Raw genomic sequence first — 17,217 nt, forward strand, 5'->3', positions numbered from 1 at the left:
TCTGGCCCCCGTTTACAAACCTGTCCTGAAAAGGGAAAAGACTGAGATAAGAGTTGTACCTGTGTGGTCTGAGGACTCAATTCAGGAGCTGAGGGGGTGCTTTGATTGTACTGACTGGGATTTGTTTAAACAAGTGTGTACTGATCTAGACAATCTCACAGAAACGGTATCAAATTATATTGTATTTTGTGCAGATTTGGTAAATCAAAAGAAAAGGTGTATAGCATTTCCAAATACCAGGCCCTGGATCACTAAACAGGTTAGGAATGCAGTCATGGTAAGGAATAGGTACTTCAAACATGGTGATAGTATTCGATACAGAGAAGCCCACAAACTAGTGAAAAAAGAAGTAAAATTAGCAAAATTGCAGTATAAGGAAAATATAGAAACTATGTTTACTAACGGGAGATCTCATGTAGCCTGGGATGGAGTGGAGTCTATAATTGGAATTAAACAGAAGACAAAAGGTATTACTTTACAAGGGAAGCTTGACGATGAACTAGCAGAGAATTTTAACTCATTTTATACACGTTTTGATACTCATGATTTTACCGCTGAAGTGTTTGATTATCTTGGAAATCCAGAGAGTGTAGATAATGATAAATTTCAAATTCGTGAAGCTGAAGTATGTAGATGTTTTAGCCAGGTTAAGGTTAATAAGAGTCCAGGTCCTGATCTCATTGGTGGCAGAATGTTGAGGATGTGTGCTGAGCAGCTTTCAGGGATTTATTCATTTATTTTTAATAAATCGTTGAAACTTTCAAAAGTCCCTTGTCTCTGGAAAAAATATATAGTGCCAATTGCGAAAATAAGAAATCCTCTTTCTCTTAATGATTATAGGCCTATTGCACTTACTTCCCTGGTAATTAAATATTTTGAAAAATTAGTAAGGGAGGGAATTTTAGCTCTAACTCAGTCTGTCCTTGATCCAATGCAGTTTGCTTATAAATCAGGTAGAGGAGTGGAAGATGCTACTTGTACCCTTCTAAATATGATTTTAAAACATTGGGAAGGCACTAATAATCATGTACGTTTGCTTTTTGTTGATTTTTCCTCTGCTTTTAATTGTGTTCAGCCTCATATTCTGGCTAAGAAACTTATTGAACATTTTCATTTAGACTCGGCCATTGTGCGTTGACTGGTGGATTTTTTTAACTAACAGAGTCCAAAGAGTGCGTGTTAACGGTGTGTTGTCTAATGCAGTGTTATCGTCCACTGGTACACCTCAGGGCTGTGTTTTATCCCCTCTGTTGTTTTCCATATACACTGATGACATTTTCGGAGTGTTTTTGAAGGAAGACACATTATTGAATTCGCAGATGACTCTGTAATTGTGTCTCTTCTCACTGAGTCAGATGGGAGCCATGGTCCAGTGGTTGATCATTTTATTCAATGGTGTGAGGATTATTTTTTAAATATTAATGCTTCTAAAACTAAAGAGATGTCTATTGATTTTCGTAAGACGAACTCTGTACCTGTCCTACCTGTTGTCATTAAGGGCCAACAAGTAGACGTGGTTAAACAGTACAAATATTTAGGGACTATACTTGATGACAAACTAAAATTTTAAGAAAATACTGATAGTATCAGAGGAAAAGCTCTTCAGTGTATGCATTTTTTGAGAAAACTTAGAACTTTTAACATGGATGTTTCTTTTATGAGAATGTTTTACTCCTGTTTCATTGAATCTGTTTTAAGTTTCTCTGTTATTTGCTGGTATGGTAATTTAAATGTTAGGAATAGGAGTTAGCTGACCAGTATCGTAAAAATGTGCAGCAAGATTGTTGGAGTTGATCTAAGGACCATTACACAAATTTATGAACAGAGGGTGACTAGGAAAGGCCAGCTAGTCCTTTCTGACATTAATCATCCATTGTGTACTGAATTCCAACTGCTTCCATCAGGTCGGAGATTTAAACTCCCTTTGTGTAAAACTAACAGATACAAAAACTCCTTCATACCGGCTGCCATTATGTTTTTAAATGATCTATTATAAATGTGTGTTATCTAATATGTATTGTGCTGCTGTATGCACGTGTCATCTAATGTGTATGGTGTTGCTGCATGGACACGTATGTATACTGCTGTCTACAAAAAGAATTGCCTTTAAGGACAATAAAGATTAAGAGAGAAAGTTGGATTCTTGTGTTTGCCACTTTCTCCTAGGTTGCAGAACAGACAGGTACTGTTTTCTCCATTTGTTCCAAAAGGTTTGTGCCAGATGTTGAACTTGACACCATTGCTGTTTGTGAAGATCTTTGACATCAGAATCCTCAGGTGGAGCAGATGGAATGCTTATTTTCTGAGTCTTGCATTAATGATAGCTGCCACCTCAGCCATCAATGTCGTAAGTACTTCGTGGGTGAGTTTTGTATGCCCAAGTTGAAGAAACATGGAATCCAAGATTCTTCTGGCTATCCCAATCATCCTCTCCCAAGATCCACCCATGTGAGATGCATGGTGAGGGTTGAAGGTCCAGGAACAGCCTTTTACGGCCAGATACTTGTTGACCGTAGTAGCATCAATTTTAGAAGGTACTTTGAGGGCAGCAGAAGCTCCAATGAAGTTTGTCCCTCTGTCCGAGCGGATCCGTTTCACTGGGCCTTGTATTGCAAGGAATCGCCTGAGAGCGTTGATAAAGCTTGAAGAGTCGAGAGATTCTATGACCTCTATGTGGACTGTTCGCACAGTCATACAGGTGAAAATAACAGCCCACCTCTTGATATGTGCAAGGCCTCCTCTTGTACGACGAGCTTCAACACTCCAAGGGCCAAACACATCAAGCCCCACGTTGGTGAAGGGAGGCTCCAAAGACAGACAGTCAGTGGGCAGATCAGCCATCTTCTGTATAATAGGGGTGCCACGCAACTTTCGACATGTCACACAGTGGTGTATTAGACTGCTTATACACTTCTTCACTCCTGTTATCCAGTAACCAGCTGCTCGGATAGCACTTTCCGTGAAGAGGCGTCCTTGATGCAGTGTTTATTCATGGAAGTATCAAACCAACAGCACAGCAATGTGATGTTTGCCTGGAATGATCTTTTCCTCAGTTTGAAATTCTCCATGTCGAATGCGACCTCCAACTCGGAGGAGATTATCTGCATCAATGAAGGGGTCCAAAAATCTGAGTGGACTGTTCCGAGAAAGCTTCATGTTTTTCTGTAAGCATGCAAGTCCTTCTGCATATGTCTCTCCTTGCACAGACCGAATAATGACCTTTTCTGATTCTTGAAGGTTTTCTGCAGTATATGCATTCTTACACAGATGCCATCTTTTGCAGTTCTGATGTTCTGTGACCAGACTTGAGCAGTAGCTTTGGGCAATGTGGCGAAGGTGAGCAATGGCACTTCTTAGAGAGGACCAGGAGGAGAACTTTGTAAACCGTTGAGATCCAAGCTGCTCTACTGCAGTCTGTGTCTGTAGAGTGGATACTTGTGCTCAAACATCTGGATCTGCATTTGGGCTAATGAGGTCATAGAGATATTGAGGCTCTTGAGAAGGCTCATACAAAGAAGGAGGTCCAATGAGCCAAATGGTGTCCTTGAGTTGAGCTGCTGCAACACTTCTTGTCACAGAGTCTGCAAGGTTTTGATCTGAAGGTATGTAATTCTATTGACTTGGACTGGATGATCTCCGTATCCGAAGAACACGATTGCTAATGTACACATAGAAACATCTTGTCTTATTGTAGATGTACCCGAGCACGACCGTGCTATCTGTGTAGAAGGTTGTCGCGTCAATATCCAAGTCAAGTTCAGATCTTACCAGATCTGCTAATTCCACCGCTAATACAGCAGCGCAGAGCTCGAGTTTTGGAATGGTGTGTTCAGGTTTTGGAGCCAGCTTCACTTTTCCCATTACAAAGCCTGCGTGAATGTCTCTAATGTTGTCGGTAAGTTTCAGGTAAACAACCGCTGCTATGGCCTTTGTTGATGCATCACAATAGACACACAGTTCTTTCCGTTCTGCTGTCGATGGAGAAATGGCAGTGTAAGGTCTTGGCACTTGCAGATTTTTGAGATCTTGTAAACTGTCTCGCCAAAATTTCCACTTGTCTTCCATTTCCTGTGGAAGTGGTGAATCCCATTCACCTTTTCCTTGAGTGAGCTCCCTTAAGATGTGTTTTCCCTGAATTGTGACAGGGGCTGCAAATCCTAGAGGGTCGTAGACACTGTTCACCACTGACAGTACTCCACGTTGAGTAAATGGTTTCTCCTCTGTATCAACTTTGAACGTGAACGTGTCTGTTCCCAAGTCCCAATTTAGTCCCAGACTGCGTTGTAAAGGTGGTGTGTCTGAACCGAGATCCAAGTCTTTGAGATCACTAGCTCGATCTTCAGGTGGAAAAGCTTCCATGACTGTTTTGCTATTAAAAGCTATTTTGTGGAGCCTTAGGTTGGAGTTGGCAAGAACATCTTGTGTCCTCTTGATCAGACTGATGGCACTTTCAGCTGTCAGGAGGGACTTGAGACCATCGTCAACATAAAAGTCACGATCCACAAACGGTTTCACCTCAGGGTCATGGTGTGGAGTCTCTTCTGCAGCTGACTGTCTGAGGCAGTAGATTGCAACTGCTGGACTGGGACTGTTTCCAAAAACATGTGGAAACACTTGAGCATGGTTCAAAAATGGTAGGGCGACCTTGTTGCAGAGCATTACTGAAGAGAGTTTTCACACTAGTGGGTTTGTGACCACCCCTAAGACAAACGGTTCCTACTAGCACCAATCCCAGATCTAATCTATGAGCGTAGGGAGCATCAGAAGGACCATTAATATTCTCACGTACCTTTAGGAGACTAATGGCATCACGACCAAGAAGCAGCAAGATAGGGGCTTGGGCATCCAGTTCTGGGATCAGATGAGCAATCCGTTTCAAATGGATGTGATGAACTGCAGCATTGGGAGTAGGTATCTCTGCTCTGTTGTCCGGTGTTTCTGCACACTCCAGTAAAGTTGGCAAGGGTTGCACTGTTTCACCATCCAGCGACTCAATGTAGAAGCCTGAGGCTGTACGTCCTATGTTTTTTGTCAGCCCTGTGCAGGTGACCAGCGTGTAGGATGACAAGAGTCCTTGAACATTAAACATGTCAAAGAATTCAGGACGAACCAGAGACCTATTGCTTTGTTCATCTAGAATAACGTAAACTTTGACTGCCTTGTCTTGTTGTCCACTGGGGTATATTTTTTGCCAAACAAATCTTTGAGCAGGATAGAGCAGATTGGCCTCTCCCACACACAGTTGTACAGTTTGTTCTTATATCTGTGGGTGCTGTTGTGTCCTGCTCCCTGCCTTGCACTGAAGAGGGGTTGTCCTTAGAAGCCCAAGGTGGTAGCCCTGGATGAAGAGCAGATACGTGTTTCTCGCTACCGCACTCTGTACACTTGACGTTGTTTTGACAGCTCTTTGCTGTGTGTGTTGTCGTGTTACAGCACTTAAAGCAAAATCCATTTTCTTTGAGAAAGCTCTTTCTCTCTTCTGAAGGTTTAATCCGAAATCCACGGCATCTCTGCAAAGTGTGTGGCTTTTTGTGTATAGGGCATATCTTGTCAGGATCCTCTACGTTTCTTTTAACTTTTTCCAATGTAGAACCTTGCACAGTGCAAATGTCTGTTTTGTAACTGGAAACAGTTTTCATCTTGTTGGATTTCCAAGGAGGCCTTTAAACTTTCTGTGTGTCTGCCTGCACAACGTTGAAACTTGGGTCATTTCTTATCTGTGCTTGATGATGGATGAAGTTCACAAAGACAGAAAATGGAGGGAATGACACTTGAAACATTTCTTTGTGAGTGGATCCATGGTTTAACCACCTCTCTTGGAGACTGTAAGGCAACTTTTGGACTATGGCGTTAACTCCTCTGGGAGTGTCCAGATAAGAAAGACCAGGCAGATCACCATCCGTTTTAGCAGCATTTACTTCCAATAACAAGTCACTGAGATCTCTTAATTTGGAGTATTCTCTGGTGTTAAACTTCGGGAAGCTGTCCAGTTTCTGGAATAAAGCCTTTTCAATGGCTTCAGGAGAGCCGTAACAATCATCTAACCGCTTCCAAATCATCTCGAGACCTAGATCTGGCTGGTCGATGTGTATAGACCTGATGCACTTGGCATGCTCCGATGACTCTTTTCCTAGCCATTTGACGAGAAGATCCATTTTTTCATCACACATTACATCCAGATCTCTCACCGCATTACAGAATGATTTGCGTCATGCTCTGTAGCTTTCAGGTTGATCATTGAACTGGAGCAAACCAGTTGTAACAAGCTCACGTCTTGCCAGAAATCTCAAGTCTGTCATGTGACTGTCAGAACTATGTGGAGACTGCCATACTAGGTTGAGGGGGTATGCATCCCTGTTACGTGGGGTTTCTCTGTATTGTGGCTTGTTTGTTGGTTGGTATTGTGAAGGAGTGGTGTATGAGTCATCATGCACATCAAAGGTTACACTCCTCGTTTGACTTTCTTGTTTCGGTTGATAATATTTATCATCTGTGATTTTGAATGGATTAGGAGACTTAAGTGGTGTTGAAGAGAGCAGTTGAGTGTTAGGAACGTAAGCCTTAGCCGTAGGAAATAAGTCACTTGTAGCATTGAGAATGTATGGCGTGTACAGTGGGAAGCGCTGTTGTCCCAATGTGTGTCTCTTTTATCTCGTCTAGAGTGATTAAATCCTTTAGTGGTGCTGGCTGTGTGTCCTTTAACATGTTATTTTGCTCCTTCATGAATTCTCTTGTTCGTTCCACAGGATCTATAGATGGTGACAGCAAAGGTGTATTGCCGGAGTATTTTCCATCACTGTTTCCGGTTACTGCTTCTAAAGCCTCAGCTTTCGCTACGGCTGCAGCAGCTTCCTTTTCAATGGCCAACATCTCCATGGAGGCTTCAAGCTGAGCCTTTTGCAGCTTGAGCTCCATTTCCCTACTTGCGAACTTGAGACGTGCTTTGGCTGCTTCTGCGTGAGCTCTTGCGCGTGCTGCAGCTGAACTAGTTGATGATCTGCGTGAAGACTTATTTGAAGCAGAAACTTGTGATCTTGTCTCACATTGAGATGCATTTTCTTCCTCCATAATGTACACGTGGTGTTTATCCTCATCTAATGAGAGACGGCTTTTCACTATGCTGTTCTTCCCTCTTGTGTGAAGAGGCAACACTAACTTTAACACTCTGAGGTCTAAAAACGCGCCGGCGCGTTTTGCAGTTTTTTTTTCACATTGCAGCAAAACAGACTTCAAATACTCCGTCATTTTTTGTCATAGAGACATAAGTAATATATCAATTGAAACTATAGAATGTCTTCTTTTATTTATATACACTCAAAGTAAAAACAAAATGTTGTGCTTTTTGTAAAATAAAGAAAACTAACATGATGCGTGATCTCTCCTCTCCCTCTGAACGAAATCCAATCTGATAATTCTCAGAAAATGAACTGTAACTTAGTGAATACTAATCACAGAAAAATTAAACTTATGTGTAAAAAAACGTTAAGATGTCAGGTTTTAAATCATGTAAGTCAAATCGAAAACAAACCTTCTGTGTTTATGTAATCTGTATGAAAAGAGAGCCATGTCAGAAGACTGTGATTCAGCTCATTATCCGCTAATGCGGCCACGCCCACGGAGCCAGCGCTATTCAGACGCAAATTCAGAGGCAATACATGCATTCATCGTCTCAATCGTGTATTTATTGTCTTGAAAAGTGTTTATCTGGATGTAAAAGTCATGGTTAGCGATCTCTAGAAGACATACAGTTAGTTCCTGTTTACTTTTCTTCTATGGATGAATTTTAGATGAGTTTTTGTTTCTTTAGCGCCCTCCTGCAGCTGTATGAATTGGAAACTCCATTCATGGAATAGCCTCTTCTTCTTTTAGATGAATTTGTGGACTAAAAATGCATAGAGCGCCCTCCGACTTCAAGGATGAATTGAAAACACCAGCGCTCATAGTAATGACAGTGAATATTAAATAAAAATAACTCCTCTGTATAGAAAATTGACATAAGCATATGAGAATCCAATATTTCTCCAAATGTGCATGCTTTTAAACTAAAAGCCTATATTCAGACTCTTTGCATCACAGAAATACATTATATTTTAAAGTATAATATAAAACCATTACTTTATATTGTAATAATATTTTTCTGTATGTTTCATATATCATAATGAGCTTGAGACATCACAGAAGGTTTTTTTTTCACAGCCTACCTGACTGAAATGCCTCATTAATATGCAAGTCATTTCAGCTCATTACTATCCAATTCTTTTGTCTTCTCAGGTGAGAATGGCCCATTTTCAGTGGTGATTCACGCCTCCTCGCATACTGTGTTCCTTGGCAAAAAGTGTCTTACAAAAACTAAATCAATATATTGTTTTATATGAAGGAGTAGGCAGCATAATTTTTACATAATTCTGAAGCAAAAATTCTAGTCTACAACCTCCAATACCCAAAAGTCTTGTGAACACAGATTTACTATACTTTTTTTGGCCTTATTTCAGTGACTTAAGTTTTTTGTTTTTTCAATAACCACGCATAAATGTTATTCCTTCAAAAACACAAACATGTACATACATGTTCCTCACATATTATTGTAGCCTAGTTTGTGCTGAATACAGTGTAATGACACTTTTTCCATTAATATGTTTATGAAGAACTGAAAAAAGCACAAATGTCAGAGCATGTCAAAACTTCTCCAGGCCCCAAATCAGCCTCAGACTCCAGAGGGTTAAGATTAATACAAAGACAGAACATATTTTTTCTTACAAAGATGGTTTCTGTCATTTCAGGCCCTTTTTATCACGCTGATGTTAGGTAAAGTGTTCGTTCTTTAAAAAAGTTTGTTTTTAGTTAGTTATTTGATGCTATAAAAACGCGGGTTTTAGCATCATGATTGACAGCTACAGCTTCTTTGAGTGAAGTCGTCACTGAGGCACCAACAGACTTTTCTCTGGATCTTCAGGAGGAGATTGGAGCTTTAACTTTAATTTATACATTTCCAGAACTGTTTATTTCACACTGACATAATGTGTTGTTCTGCAACATTAACCGATTTTGCAGGAGTGTGGGCGGGACATTGATATCGCAGCTCCACTTCGTGCTCACTACTGCGCAGACTCTGGCTCCAAGTTCACTATGCACAGACTCAACGCTCAAGATGTCAGCACCATATTAATACACTGGCGGCTTCAGTTACTTCAATGGAAGAGAGTGAAGGTGCGTCGTCCATATTTTTTTGCAGTCTATGGGTAGAACTCAGAGAGCTAATGCTAAACACATCTTCAACACAGTGACTCATTTAAACACCTCTTATTGGCCATTGAGTTCAACAGACATGTCTGTGGTTGGCTACAATGCTCAAAGCTGCTAAAGCACACTGTAAACAGTATTCTTTGATGCAAAGAGAGAAAATATAAGTATAATGCTATAATATGCATTTTTCATGAATAAGTAATTGCCGTAGCTGTAATCATATTGACAATTACTTTTCTGATTAATTGTTCAGCTCTATGACTAAGACAAGAATTAACAAAACATTAGCTCACCCCTAGTGCCACCCCTGCCAGAGACCTCAAATCCAGACAGAACAGACATTTTTTATGATTATCTTATGTAATTTAAAAGGGCAGTTCACCCCACAATGAAAAGCTGCAGTCAGAAACAGAAAAATTCTTCCTACATATTATATGCAGTCAGTGATGTGTCTGGTAGTGTGTCTGAGGTCAAGATGACAGTGATGCTACATTATTGTCAGAGACATATGCATTACATTTTAATAATACTTAATACTGTATATTTTATTATGGGAGTGACAATGAAAAATATTAATGTTAGCTTTGATTGAAGATAACTTAATATATTTTTTTTTTCCACGGCTATTGACACAACCAGGTCCTTTACTAAAATAAATTTGAAATATATTTCCTTTTTATATCTCACAATTATATAACTCATTAAATCTTCACTAAATTTTCAGATGATAATGACTTATGGACCAAGCAATTCATCATATGTTGTGTGCCATGCACATTTGGCAAATTAAATTGTCTTTAAATATTTACATTAACAATATAATCTCCATTATCAGTGACTGTCATGGATGTCAACTAGCACAAATATGGTTTTGTTTGTCTTCCCATGAACACCTTTTCTCAGTTTCCTTGTGTTGTACAAATAGACCACAGCTCTGAACAGAGTTGTTTTCAGGTATATCATTTTGTCATATCTTTTCATATTTACATTATTATTTTTCATAACTATTTATGTATCACCTTGCTTCAGCATCAGTAATGTGAAATAGCCTACTGTATGTGGAGGTGAGAAAATATAGCTCAACTTTAGCTTCTTAAATTTAGCTTTGATTATAGATAACTTTTATGTTTTTGTTTGATGCATATTTTACAAAAAAACAACTGGGGGATACAGAAAAAGTTACAGTCTATGTAAAAAAAATAAAATCAATAAAATGGGAGGTTTTCAAAGCTTTTTTTATTGGAGGAGCTTTTTTGAAGTGTTTACAATAATAAATGCAGATCAGATGCAAATACTTTTTAGGGTATCTTGCTTTGTGAATGTGCACCAGACAGGTTTCTGAAACTGGGTGCCATGTGCCATTTTTACAGTGGCAGTAGTGATGAAAAGAGTAATTAAAAGGGTGGTTAAGTGTTTTTTTTTCTAGGCTTGATTGTGTTTTGGGGGCACAGTTTAACATGTCTTAATGCTTCGTTTTTTTGAAAGCGCTGTATTTTCTATATATTTTACGATTATTCTACACCTCTGTTTCCACTGTCATATGAACGGCTCGTTTGACTTCCTGCTTCTATGAAGCCACTCCCTCCAAATTACGCAATGTGCTCAGATTAGGCTTGTTTGAGATGCGCCTAGCCTCGCCTGAAGTTCAGCCGAGAGTAGGCGGCTGCAGTGAGGGGAGGAGTGAAAAAAGTGCAGGCAAGACGGACAATTCTCCGTTCTCGTAGTGCATCAGACACCTGCGAGATTAAGGCGGATATCGCGGGATTCACACTTGTGCGCTGTGTTGCTGATAAACTGGATGTAAATTACGTTCTGTTGCTTTGATATGAAAACAAACATAATGAACAATACACCCAAAGTTCTTGATATTTATTTCCATTCGAAGGATGTGTTTATCAGTCAATTTTATTTTAATTAAAGACATGTTTTTATATATTTTTTTATAAATATGATAACAATCACATAACCCATAGAGAGATCACACTGTCAGAGACTTTTGGAATATTCACACATAATTTATACACATAAAATCATGGTATTAGTGTTTTAAAATCAAACATTTTAAAAGAGATCAATACATCACGGTTGTTTAAACCAATAAGCTTTATCCTGTGTCGTCATCAAGTCGTTTCCCTTCATGCTTTTAGTCAGCGCAGTCGGTGGAGAGTAACTGCGCTCGACTGCAGAATCCGATGAGGCCGCCTCGCACTCGCGAGAGGTTTTTGACACACGTCAGCATGACATCAGAGCAAGGCGGACCACCCTCAGACACATTTCTAACCGGCATGCATCTCGCGGTGATCACCGGTGATCGGTTCTGCGCAGAATTTGCTCATCTCAAACAAGCCTATTGGTTAGCAGGTTGGTAGCTGGACCAGTGTATCGTGATTCGCTGAAGCGTCCGGAAATGACACGCCCCTTACCATCCGTTGCTTCAGTCAAAATGTAAATAATAGCGTCTATATTGCTGAATCAAACTGAGCCCGAATTAGACCCAGATGAAGAGGGTCAAGCTGCAATCGCGGCTTTTAAAGGATGTTTATGAATGGTATTTCATTTTTTTTGTGTGTCAAAGTGTTTAGATGTGCTGTCACTGCTGTTTGTTAGCTTTCAATATACAGTTTTATCCTGATTAAAGCTTTACTGTAGCCAAATACATGACTGAGTAGTTGCATTTTTGTAAAGGTAGCTTTTAATTTATAGAATGAACAACTGTTTGTCTATGAACAGAGAAGTTTGTTGGTGTTTGTTGGAGAAGTATGCGCTATAATACAGCTAACTGGCTAGCGAAGCAAAAACAAGTTGCTCTTTGTATATGTCCTTGATGCAACCAAAAATAGCAACAGAACTATAGGTTTAAAAGACATGTACAAACAATAAAACGTACTTACAGTTTGAAGCCAATAAACAGCAGTTTCTGCTTTTAAAGTGAGAACTGCTTCATCTTTCCGTAATAGCCTTTGTGCATTTAGTAATAGCCATCCAGCATTGAACTCGTGTAGATTCTGGATGCTGTCTTCAGCAGCGCATCCAGTGTAGAAAATATCACAGATTATAATTGGTTCTATTATCTTTTGACACGTTGCGCCGCTCGCGTCCAGCGTACACAACTCTTCCATTTCCACATGCTGTGCGACATGGCCTCGCCCACTTTGTTGCGTGTTTTGCAGGGTTTCTGATCTCACCAACCCATTGTAGTCCAAAACTGGTCGTGTTTATAGTCATTTAACTTGAAAAGATAATTTCTCCGTTTGCATTGAACTTTCAATGCTGTAACTTTGCTGATAATGTTTATGCTCAAGCAGCAACATTACACGCTAACTAAAGTGAAAAAAAAGTGAAATCGCATTTAACCACCCCTTTAATTGTGCCCCTTTTAAGCTCTGTGAAAAAGAAATTACTCTGACCAAAGCAGAGAAGCATGAAGAGGCTGCGGCGTGCGAGTAGTAGTGTTGGCCGTTCATGGTACACGAGAAAAGATACCAGAACAAGAAAGTATTTAATTTCAGTCATGTTCACGTTGCCTATGGTGAGAAATAATATTAATCTATCCAATTGTCCTGTCACAATCTCAGTCACATTCTGTTGACATTCTACACAAATCTGGATTCACTGGTCCCACCCAGCCTCCCTCTCCCACCTCCGCTTCTAAATGATTTGGTCAGCCCGTCGTCCCAGTCTTCCTCCCAGACCCCAGCCACGTCTGCTGTCCTGCTCGAGCTGTCCCCCGTCAGTCCCGTGGAACCACTGTCATCTCCTCTCAGTAATATGGTTCCATCGCGGGCCTACCGTGAGCCACCTTCTTCTGGGCGTGAGGATCCCATGACTCCACCTCCGGCTTCTGTCCTGGTCACTCCACCTCGACCCGTCGCCCTGACTCCTCCACCTACACTCCTTTCTCCTGGAGTGAAGATCATGTCAAATATTACTGCCTTGATATATTATCTGTCTGAACTATCTCTGCAATCCTTACCTGCTCACTGCTCTGGTTGTCTTCAATAAACATCATAACCTGTACCTGTGTATCCAACCTCCTCTGTACCTAACAATAATAATGAGAAACTTTCTCATAATAATGACTTAGTATCTAATAATAATAAGAAACTTTCTCGTAATAATGACTTAACATCTCATAATAACGAGAAACTTTCTCGTAATAACGACTTAGTATCTCATAATAACGAGAAACTTTCTCGTAATAATGACTTAACATCTCATATTACTGAGAAACTTTCTCGTAATAATGAGTTAACATCTCATAATAATGAGAAACTTTCTCGTAATAAGGACTTAGTATCTCATAATAATGAGAAACATTCTCGTAATGAGTTAACATCTCATAATAACGAGAAACTTTCTCGTAATAATGACTTAGTATCTCATAATAACGAGAAACTTTCTCGTAATAATGAGTTAACATCTCATAATAACGAGAAACTTTCTCGTAATAATGAGTTAACATCTCATAATAACGAGAAACTTTCTCGTAATAATGACTTAGTATCTCATAATAACGAGAAACTTTCTCGTAATAATGAGTTAACATCTCATAATAACAAGAAACTTTCTCGTAATAATGAGTTAAAATCTCATAATAATGAGAAACTTTCTCGTAATAATGAGTTAACATCTCATAATAACGAGAAACTTTCTTGTATTAATGAGTTAACATCTCATAATAACGAGAAACTTTCTCATAATAATGAGTTAACATTTCATAATAATGAGAAACTTTCTCGTAATAATGAGTTAACATTTCATAATAATGAGAAACTTTCTCGTAATAATGAGTTAACATCTCATAATAACGAGAAACTTTCTCGTAATAATGAGTTAACATTTCATAATAATGTGAAAGTTTCTCGTAATAATGAGTTAACATCTCATAATAATGAGAAACGTTCTCGTAATAATGAGTTAACATCTCATAATAACGAGAAACTTTCTTGTATTAATGAGTTAACATCTCATAATAACGAGAAACTTTCTCATAATAATGAGTTAACATTTCATAATAATGAGAAACGTTCTCATAATAATGAGTTAACATCTCATAATAATGAGAAACGTTCTCGTAATAATGAGTTAACATCTCATAATAACGAGAAACTTTCTCGTAATAATGACTTAGAATCTCATAATAACGAGAAACTTTCTCGTAATAATGAGTTAACATCTCATAATAACAAGAAACTTTCTCGTAATAATGAGTTAACATCTCATAATAACGAGAAACTTTCTCATAATAATGAGTTAACATTTCATAATAATGAGAAACTTTCTCGTAATAATGAGTTAACATTTCATAATAATGAGAAACTTTCTCGTAATAATTAGTTAACATCTCATAATAATGAGAAACTTTCTTGTAATAATGAGTTAACATTTCATAATAATGTGAAAGTTTCTCGTAATAATGAGTTAACATCTCATAATAATGAGAATCGTTCTCGTAATAATGAGTTAACATCTCATAATAACGAGAAACTTTCTCGTAATAATGAGTTAACATCTCATAATAATGAGAAACTTTCTCGTAATAATGACTTAACATCTCATATTACTGAGAAACTTTCTCATAACAATGACTTAGTTTCTCATAATAACGAGAAACTTTACCGTAATAATGAGAAACATCTACACATGAGCAAAGCAGCGGAGCTGGATCTTCCATCAGGACAATGATCCAAAACAAACATCAAATCCAACACAAAAATGTGTCACTGAGCACAAAATGAAGCTTCTGCCATGGTTGTCCCAGTTCCCTGACCTGAACCCTAAAGAAAATGAGTGGAGTGAACTGAAGAGAAGAAGCACCATCATGGAGCTGGAATCTGAAGGATCTGGAGAGATTCTGCATGAAGGAATGGTCTCTGATCTCTTGTCAGGTGTTCTCCAAACTCATCAGGCATTATAGGTGAAGACTCAGAGCTGTTCTCTTGGCAAAAGGAGGTTGCAAAAAGTTTTGAGTAAAAGGGTGCCAATAATTGTGGCCAATGTGTTTTGGAGAAAAACATTTATTTCATGTGATCTTTTCCTTCAATGAAAGGTTACAATTTTGTGAATTTTTTTAAAGAAAGATCAAAAGGATAAACAATGCAGATTTATTTTCACAGCCCACTTTGCTCATAATTACTAAGGGTGCCAATAATTGCGGAGGGCACTGTATATAGTGTGTGTATGTGGGTAAAAAAAAACAACAATATATTTTGTAATGTTCAGCAGAAGAAAGTCATATTCGGAACAACATGAGGGTGAGTAAATGATGACAGAATTTAAGTGTAAATGTAGGTGAATGTTAAAGTGTAAGACATGTTTTACTTAATTTAGTGATCTAATTTTTTTTGTGTATTCACAAATTTGTTTGTTATAGATTAATAAGTTCCTCTAACTCAAAAAATGCATTTTTTTTTTTTTGTTGAGCCAACATATTTTTTTTTTAGAATGTAGGGAACTGATTGAGATGCACACATGGACAAAGCAGCTTTACAGTGAAAGAGGGAACATCATTTTGGCTGTAAAGCAACTCTAGAAGAAAATAGTGTCATGGTGTCCAGCAGATCAAAAACATTGTCGAATATCAAGTGTCCCCAACTAAGCAAGCCAGAGGCAACAGCAACAAGGAACCCAAACTCCAACAGGTGACAAAATAGAGAGAAAAAATAACCTTGGGAGAAACCAGGCTTAGTCGGGGGGCCAGTTCTCTTCTGGATTATGATTCAGGCAGCATTACAGTTCAGAAGTCAGTTTATATATATATACAGTGCCCTCCACAATTATTGGCACCCTTAGTAAATATAAGCAAAGGCAGATGTGAAAATAAATCTGCATTGTTTATCTTTTTGATCTTTCATTAAAAAAATTCACAAAATTCTAACCTTTCATCGAAGTAAGAAAATTGAAAGTGGGGGGAACTCACATTATGAAATAAATGTTTTTCTCCAATACATGTTGGCCACGACTTCCGGTTAAGAGGGTTAATGGAGTAGACGTGTTTGTTTCTCGCTCCCACATTTTCTAGTCCAATCTAACATTTTAAGCCCATTAAATCTTTTTTTTTTTGTTTTGTTCAAACAACAATCTATCACGCACGCTATATTTCTGTCTAAACATGACGTCTAAATCGGCTAAGCAGAGCAAAAAAGATATGAAAACGGACTCTGTAGATGACGCTGCTAGCGAGCTTAACATGGCAGCGATGGCCAAGCTTCTAGAGCAACATCGCCAGGCCCTGTCGGCCGAATTTAAAACGGCCATCTCAACACTCGAGGAAAAGATTGACAGCATTCAGACCAAGTTGTCAGATCACACTCATAAAATTGCTTCGCTCGAATCAAGTGCCAATGATTTAGACGAGCGGGTACGAGCGTTGGAAGCGACCTGCGCCACACTGGCTGAGAGCAGCGCGAAGTTACAAGACAAAGTTGTCGACCTGGAATCACGCAGTCGCCGTAACAACATTCGGATCGTTGGCTTACCGGAATCGCTCGAAGGGCCGCGGCCTTCAGTTTTCTTCGCGCAAGTTCTCGTAGACATTTTGGGAGAGGACATCTTTCCCTCTCCGCCGGAGATTGACCGGGCACACAGAGCTCTCGTTAGCAAACCAGCGACTGGGAAGAAACCGAGGCCAGTTATCATCCGGCTCCATCGCTACCGTCAAAAAGAACTGATTATCCGTGAAGCTCGAGCCAAAAGAGGCAAACTTGTTTACCAAGGCAGCCCAGTCGCCATCTACGAAGATTACGCGCCCGAAGTGGCTGCTCAGCGCGTTAAATACCGGTCCGTGATGGCAGAACTATACAACCTCGGATTCAAACCAACGTTGTTTTTCCCTGCACGGCTCTCCATCTGGACCAAAGACGGAGGTAAGAAGATGTTCTCTTCGGCGACAGAGGCCGAGGACTTTGCTGCATCTGCCCGCTCATTGGAACATGTGCCATAACGTGGAAGGCCTCTGCTTATTCCGACTGTCAA

The sequence above is a fragment of the Chanodichthys erythropterus genome, chromosome 3 (genome assembly GCF_024489055.1).
Source record: "Chanodichthys erythropterus isolate Z2021 chromosome 3, ASM2448905v1, whole genome shotgun sequence".
Lineage (NCBI taxonomy): Eukaryota > Metazoa > Chordata > Actinopteri > Cypriniformes > Xenocyprididae > Chanodichthys > Chanodichthys erythropterus.